Below are 8,082 nucleotides of genomic sequence, written 5' to 3'. Positions count from 1 at the left end.
TCAACAAAGCATTCAAAGACATGAGCTTATGAGGACCATTCTTATTCAAAGCACTACAGAAACCAAAGGATTTCCTTATAAGCAACACTTCAACATGGATCCTGTTTCTTCTGTCCAAACTCCAAGAAAGGAATTTCAGAAGTGAGCATTGGTGGAACTCATCTGAAAGCCACAGTGACTCCTAGTAAAAGTTATCTGACCAAATATCAAAATAAAATGCAGAGTAATAGTTTTAAAAGTAGAATATCCCTGTTTTAGTCAATTAAAGAAATCTTTCGTGAAAGTGGCATTTGCACTAAAATTTTAAGGAAAAAAAAAAACAGAAATTCATCCATGCCTGGAAAATATTGTGAAATGAGAAACAGCTGCATAAATGTTTCTGGCACAATTTGAGGTCTCTAGAGTTTTTGTGAGCTTGAAGGATGTTCCAGAAAGCGGGTTTCTCTTCCCTTACACTGAAGAGTTTAGGGCCCATCATCTGTGTGTGCAGAAGTAACCAAGAAGAAAATAATAAAAAAAAAAAATCATGTAAAACCTAGCAGAAAAATGGAGCATGGGTGGACACAGATGTCAAGTACCATCCTGTAGCATGTTCTGCTCCTGGAGACCTGGCACTCTGAACTAAGTAAGAGGCTGTGAAAGGGGGCAGAAGGGACATACATGGCAGATATAGACAGAGATTGAAAGTGATACACAACAAAAAATTGACTTAAAGGATTCCTGGCATGCATGACCAAACAGATGTTGTTGGCGTGAGTCAGATAAAGGGAAAAAAGAATGGCTTTCTCTTTAGATATGCTAAGTTTTAAGGACTTTGTAGCCCATCATCGTACATTATGGGCAGGCTTGACTCCAGAGACAGGGAAGAGAAAGGAGATTCAGAGAGCTGGATGGAGACATGCAGGACTGAATTTGGTTTTATGAATATTTATTAAATGCTTGCTGTATTCTTGGCAACATCCTTACTGTAATGTCAGAATGAGTTATACTGAAACACTAACACATAAATTATATTATAAAGGAAAAATGAGATGTTCTGACTTATCAATGAGTTCAATTGCACCATTTTAAGCATACTATACTTAGAATCAATTCTGAACTTTCACAGTAAAGATAGAAATCAGGATTGGTTTGAAGATTATGGAACATGAACAACTGATACATCCACCAAACAACTCCATGTCATTATATTGGAGTCATATATACTGTTTTCTCTCCCAGAGTTTGCTTTTTATTGGTGTTTATTTCCTCTTGATTCAATTAGAACTGTAGCCCATAATTTGGAAGCAAGTCCATAGTTTATGTGAGTGAGTTTCACAAGAACTGTTAATAAAATGTATTAAAAGACAATACTCAATAAATCTTATAAGCACTGGCTTGATTACTAGAATTAACATGGCTAGTTCCACTTACCATACAATGTTTCTGTAGCTTAGGCCAGTTTGCATTTCACAGCTTAGTTAATTAAAGTTTGTAGTTACTTATTAAGACTGTAATTGCACAGTGCTATGATTGGGGGACTTTTACATTTTAAATTGTTATTTACCCAAGTGGTCCTGAAGTTATAGTATTGTGTATGTCTTGAGTAAAATACTTATGAATTTCCCCTCATTAATCTGATATATATATATATGTTCAGTTTTGGTAGCAACTTAGTTTGTCCTGTCTCCAAGTGTGCTCCTCCTGCTTTTTCTCTCACTTACCAGAAACAGGACTCCAAGAGCTTTCTGTATTGTATAAGGATGCTACATATCACAAATTTGCATAAATGTTTACAGACTTTGGTATAGACATTTGGTAAGGTTCTGGAGCTGAGCCTGGGTTCCCAACACCTGTTTAAAGAGGCAGGCATAGAAAATGCCCGATCACACCAGCGCTGTGAAAGGAGGAAGAAGAAGACCCAGTTCCCTGGTTACCAACCTATTCAAATCAGGGAACATCAGGTTCATTGACAGACCGCGTCAAAAAACATGGAATGAACCGTGATTGAGGAAGATACCCAACATCAACCTACGGCCTCCATATGAACACACATTAAAACTATACATGGACATATGTACAACACACACACACACGAGTTTTGTATAAATCATTAATTTCAAGTCAGTTTGTTCATTCTAACCATGCATCTTAAAGCAACAATGTTGAAATTTTTTAAGTTATCAATGCTACCTATTGCGTCCAAGAACTCATCCTCATGAACCAACAATGGTTCTAACAATGAAAACAGTTAGGGAAAAGAAGAATGGAAAATACTTAGAATTAGGTTGTTATAGGTTATTATACAAAATTATGTTTCATCACATTTTCATAGATGTCTGTAGTGTACTTTGGCCATATTCACCTATGTTGCCCTCTTGTTCCCTTTTTCTTCCTACTCTCACCCTCTTCTCCTCTCCCCTCTCTTCTCCCCTCTCTCCCCTCCTCTTCTTCTTCCTAAACCATTACCTTTCTTTTACAGATTTTACCCTAATTTAGATGAACTAATTTTTTTTTTTTTACTGTTGTTAGCAGACATAAAACGTCTCTTCTTAAGGAGTGAAAGAAAAAGCAAAAAGTGATTTTTTTTTCTCCCACAAATGTAGGCAGCAACACCTCCAAACCACAATAGCAGCTTTTCTGTGCGATGGGAGAAACCCTGGGTAAAAGGTGAGAGTTAAAGTCAAGCAGTCCCCACAATTTCAAGTTGTGTGAAATGGCTTGGGTATTTATACCTTCTCATATTAGCAACACCTGAAATTTACTATAATAGATAGCATACTTGTCTACTTAAAAGGGAAAGTTCTTTAATTCCTATTTGATTGGCGCTTTATAGAAATGTGATTGTGGGAGAACACCAGAGATGATCCCCCACACACACACCTGGTGCCACGCTGAAGACACCCAGAGACCCCAGGCACCACTAAGATGAGGAGGTAAGTAGTAGAGAGATACAAGAGAAGGAGGAGCAGAGTGGTGTGTGCACAATGAAGAGAGAGTGAAATGTAGACATGAAGGTCCTGGCTCATTCTGCCACAGAGGAAGGGCCATGTCTGGGTCCATGACTATATAGTAGTGGGAGATATGTGTTGATGACTGTGGCCCATGTTATCACCAAAGACCATGCCCATGTCCCTAGGCTAGGCTGCTGCCTGGGGCCATGATAATGTCTGAGGGCTGTGCAGAGCTGGCTCCACTAGTCACCTGGGCAGCTTGGGAGAGCTGGCCCCACCCCGCACTAGCTGTAGCACTCAGAAGGTGGCCCTGCACCTCACCTGGGTGGCACAGTAGAGCTGTCAGGCTGGCCAACTCAGCTACCACCCAGAGCCTGATCTAAAGCTTTGAATTGTTTCACCCAACATCTACAAACTGCTGGTCTGTAGTATGAAGGGATGTTCCACCAGAACCAAAGCTGCAAGATCTCCATGACACATGGCAACAACAGAATACCTAAGAGAAATCCAGTAAGGGTCCAGCATTGTTACAGTGGCAAAAGATGGAGACCTCGAACCAGAACAGTGATTTACAGCAATGAATATTTGCAAGAAAAGCTGTTTAGCCAAGAGGTTATACTGTGTGACACACATCATCTTCTATGATGAAACATTGTTTGTCTCTTTGTTTTGTTTGGGAAAGGAGTGGAAGTTGCAAGGGTGGAGGGCAGATATGGAAGGAAGGATGGGGAGATGAGTGGGACTGGAGTCCACAATGTGAAATCCACAACAAAAAAAAAAAAAACCAAAAAAACAAAAAAAAACAAAAAAAACCAATGAAAAGCTAAAAAAAAAAAAAAAAAAAAGAAAGAAATGTGGTTGTAAGGATTTTTTTGTTATTGTTGTTTGTTACATTCTCTATTAATGCTTGCAGAGTACCTATACATATTCTCAATTTTTAGATTAAAAAAACTAATTAAGGCACCAGCCAAGGAGAGTACAGGCATTAAACTTCGAACCCCTACCAAGACCTAGCCGATGAACATGATATTCCCCACCGTTGAGTGTTGAGTGAGATCTGACTCTCACACGAACTCTGGTGCCCCTTTTCTGAACACATCCCCTGGATGGGGAGGCCTAGCGGCACTCAGAGGAAGGATAGCAAGTTACCAAGAAGAGACTCGATATTCTAAGAGCATATATAGAGGGGAGAGGTCTCCCTCAATCACAGACATAGGGGAGGGGAGAAGGGAGGAAGTGGGAGTGGAGAATAGGAGGAAACAGGGGAAGGGCTAACAATCGAGATGTAATATGAATAAATTAATAAAATGGGGGAAAAAAGGAAAAAAAAGAAAAAAAACTAATTGAAACATTATAGTAGTCAGATTTTTACAAAGAACGGCTGTTATGCCCAAATTTTGAGAGTCTCCCCAAACAGACCACCCAGGAGCTGAGTCCAAATGCAATTGCAAAGAAGTCTTTATTGCAGGTCTGAGCCCAGGCCACACCTCCTATGCACTGACACAGCAGATACAGGGAAGTGGCCCTGAGTCTCAATTGAGAGGGGTTTTTATAGGTTTTAGACAAAGAAATGGTTTTACAGTATATGACTGAGTGGCATATGGGCAAAAAAGCTGCAAGCAGAGAGTTACAAGCCTTGGAATTTCATGGTTGGGTAATAGGTGTAAGGGCAATTTGGCCTATAGAAAAGATTTATTGGAGCAGTCATGGGGACCTTAGAAACTTTGCTTGGCTTCTCCTAATTAGTTGTTGCTATGTGCCAGACCATCTGCTGGTCATCTTTACCAGCAGAGAGTATATTTGGACTTTCCCGAGGTGAGCTTGTGTTGGTAGGGAATATTTTTCTGTTTAGACTAGTTTGTGGTTTTCCTGGTATCTGGGTTCAGTCCTTGGCCAGGTTTAACACAAAATGGAATTTCTTTTTCAAAACGGAGTTTGTCTGGAGCTGCACTGCAAGCATACAAACTGTTTAAATAGGAGAATACAATCTCTTTTATTTACTACAGTTACTTAGAATATAGCACAAAGCCAAGCATATATAAAACACTCAAATGTATTTTATAATTTAAAGGGGATTTATCAATGACTGGATATTTATGCTACATTATGAAACCTAGTCCTGTATTAAAAGAAGAGAATCAAGAAAAGGAAAGTAAGTAGGCATTGGGATGTCAATTCCCCTTTGTGGCATGGCCTAGGCACATAGAGGAAGGCCAAAATGAAGTGTGTAAGTATTGAGATATACCAGGACTAAAACATCAGCCTAATAGGGCACACAACACCCCCTTCTGGCCTTTATAGGCACTAGTAGTCATGTGCACATACCCACATACATGCATACAGTTAAAAAAAAAACTTTTTAATAGTCACAATATGTCTGCCTGTTGGAACAGCAACTTCTGTAATGACCAACAAATAAAAAGCAGTGAGCTTAAAGTGCAAAGTTAAGAGATGTAAACCAGATGTTCTGCTGTTAATTCTTCCAACAGCTAGCTGATAAGTTCTTGGCCCCAGTTCCCTCACTTGAAAGACTTGAGCTCCTCCAGCTTTACATTTTTCAGTAAGATCAGTAATATTTACTATACCTTTGCATGATGTGCCAAATCACTTTACATTTAAACTTTGTTCGTTTTACTAAGACTTTTTTGGTAATTGAAAAGAAATCCAGTATTCTCTGCCAAAATATAATGCCTCTTCTCACTTCCCTGACTACAGCATCCACCCCTTTATCTGGCCCCCCATTGTGTACCAGTCTTTTCCTTCTCACTCTTATGTTCAGTCAACATCCATCATCTCTCCTGAGTCATTTTTCTGTTGTTGGATTAATCTAAGGAGCACACAGAAGTGCTGTGCCTTGTCCCATCTTACCAAATAGGAAGAACAGTCTTGAGTGTCCGTCTATCTCTAGTTACTCTGTATTTCCTTCTTTTAGAGAAAAAGGTCCAAAAAGCAGTCTCCTTCCTTCGATTATCTCTGAAAGAGTTCGCAGCCAGTCTTTTGGACGCTCTACTCCAATTGAACTGATGTCACATGACCAGGACTTCCAGTGGCTTCCACAATGGTGTTTCTTGCATTGTTTGATCTGTTAGGGTCACCGGTACATTGACTGCCAACACTTGAAGTCTTTTCTGAATTTGGGATCTAGGACATGACCATGTCTCCCTTTGCTTCTGACAACCAACAGGCCACACTCCTCAGAGCATGCTTCACTGATGCTCCTCATCTCATGGGCCTATTAATTTTATAGCATTCTGGGACAAGTAGTATACATGTATTAGTTACAATTCTATTGAGGTGAAGAGACACCACGATCAAGGAATTTATAGAAGAAAACATTTATTTTGGCTTATGGTTCTAGGAGGTTAGATCCGTGGGGATCCTGGTAGCAGGCAGGCATAGCACTGGAGCAGTAGCTGAGAGGTTACATTTTGAGACAACAACCACAAGGCAGGGATAGAGTTAACTGGAATGCCATGGACCTTTTGAGTCCTCAAAGCACACTTCCAGAGACACACCCCCTATAACAAAGTTATACCTTCTAATCTTTCCTAAATGGTTTCACCGACTTCACAAACTATTGAAATATGAGTCTACACAGGCCATTCTCATTCAAAGCACCACAACACATAACCACACTCATGGTATTAAATGACACCTATGTGCAGAAAATGCCCAGGTTATATCTCTAACCCAGTCATTAACTTAAATGCTGGCTAGCTGTACCCAGCTTCTACCTCATCACTTCTCCTTGGGTATTTGTAGGCCATTTCACACTTCACATGTAAATGTTACATTCTTACTGTTTTTTTCCCAGCATGATTCTTCCACGGCCTTCCCCGTCTTCATGAATGGCAACCATATTCTTGCTGCTGTGGCTGCTGCATTGTCCCACATTTAGATTCATCTTTGACATCTCCTATTATCTCATAACCCATCCAGCAAGTCTTTCCATTCCTCCTTTCAAAAGCTACCACTGTGTGAGTACCGTTCATCTTCCCCGCCCCCCATCATTGTCTGGGCCCAAGTGTTCAAGATGTCTCATTACAATTGTTTCAACAGCCTCACCTGCTTTCCCCCTCTGATCTCAGTTTCCTACAATCTCTCATGTCTCAAGCAATCTTACTAAATAAGAATTAGACCGTCTATTTTCTCTAGGCTCAAACCACCTTCATGTCTTACCCAAAGTAAATGTTTTCTGTGGTTTGGAATTCTCTCTCTCTCTCTCTCTCTCTCTCTCTCTCTCTCTCTCTCTCTCTCTCCCCCCCCCCCAGCTCTGTTCCATGCTGAGTGCTACTGCCACTAAAATTCCTTCTGAAGCTCTCTACTCAAGGCCATTACATTATATGAGCCACTTCTTCAAGCCATTGGTTACATAAGACAACAGTAAACTGCCAGCGCCCTTACAGTACTCTGGGATGCATTTTTATCTAACACACCAGAATTTGATCTCTTATATCTTTTAGTCCTTTTACACAAAGCTTATGTGCTATGAATGTAAACTCTTCATTAATTACCTTATTTAAAATGACACGGTCAAGTTTTATTTCTGATTCCATATCCCTATTACCACTGAATCAATATATATTTTACTCTTCTGATTATTATTGTAGGTATATAATCATTTATTGTCTGCTTCCCCCACTCACTTGGGCAACAATGATTTTCTTTATTTTTTTCTCTGCTTTAGACCCTGGGCCCACAACATTGCCTGCCACATTTTTATATTCTAAGTAAATGTTTATTAAATGAGCACTGAATGAGTGAAAGAAAGGAAGAATAAAAGGAGGGCGTGGTGGCACACACCTTTAATCCCAGCACTTGGGAAGCAGAGGAAGGCAGATCTCTGTGAGTTCAGGGCCTGTCTGGTGTACAAAGTGAGTCCAGTACAGCTAAGGCTGTTACACAGAGAAACCCTTTCTCAAAAAAAGAAAAACAAACAGAAAAGAAGGAAGGAAGGAAGGAAAGAATAAAGAAAGAAAGAAAGAAAGGAAGGAAGAAAGAAAGAAAGGAAGAAAGAAAGGAAGAAAGAAAGAACAAGCTAATTTGGGGACTAATCAGTTTTATAGGCACAAACAGAAATACAGTATTACATTAATAATATAAAGAAAGTCATAATATTTTTAATATTGATAAAAATCTAACAGAAAAA

This window comes from Acomys russatus, chromosome 17 (assembly GCF_903995435.1).
Source record: "Acomys russatus chromosome 17, mAcoRus1.1, whole genome shotgun sequence".
In the NCBI taxonomy this organism is placed as follows: domain Eukaryota; kingdom Metazoa; phylum Chordata; class Mammalia; order Rodentia; family Muridae; genus Acomys; species Acomys russatus.
The sequence above is the reverse complement of the archived record's forward strand: the minus strand, read 5'-3'. Positions refer to the sequence as shown.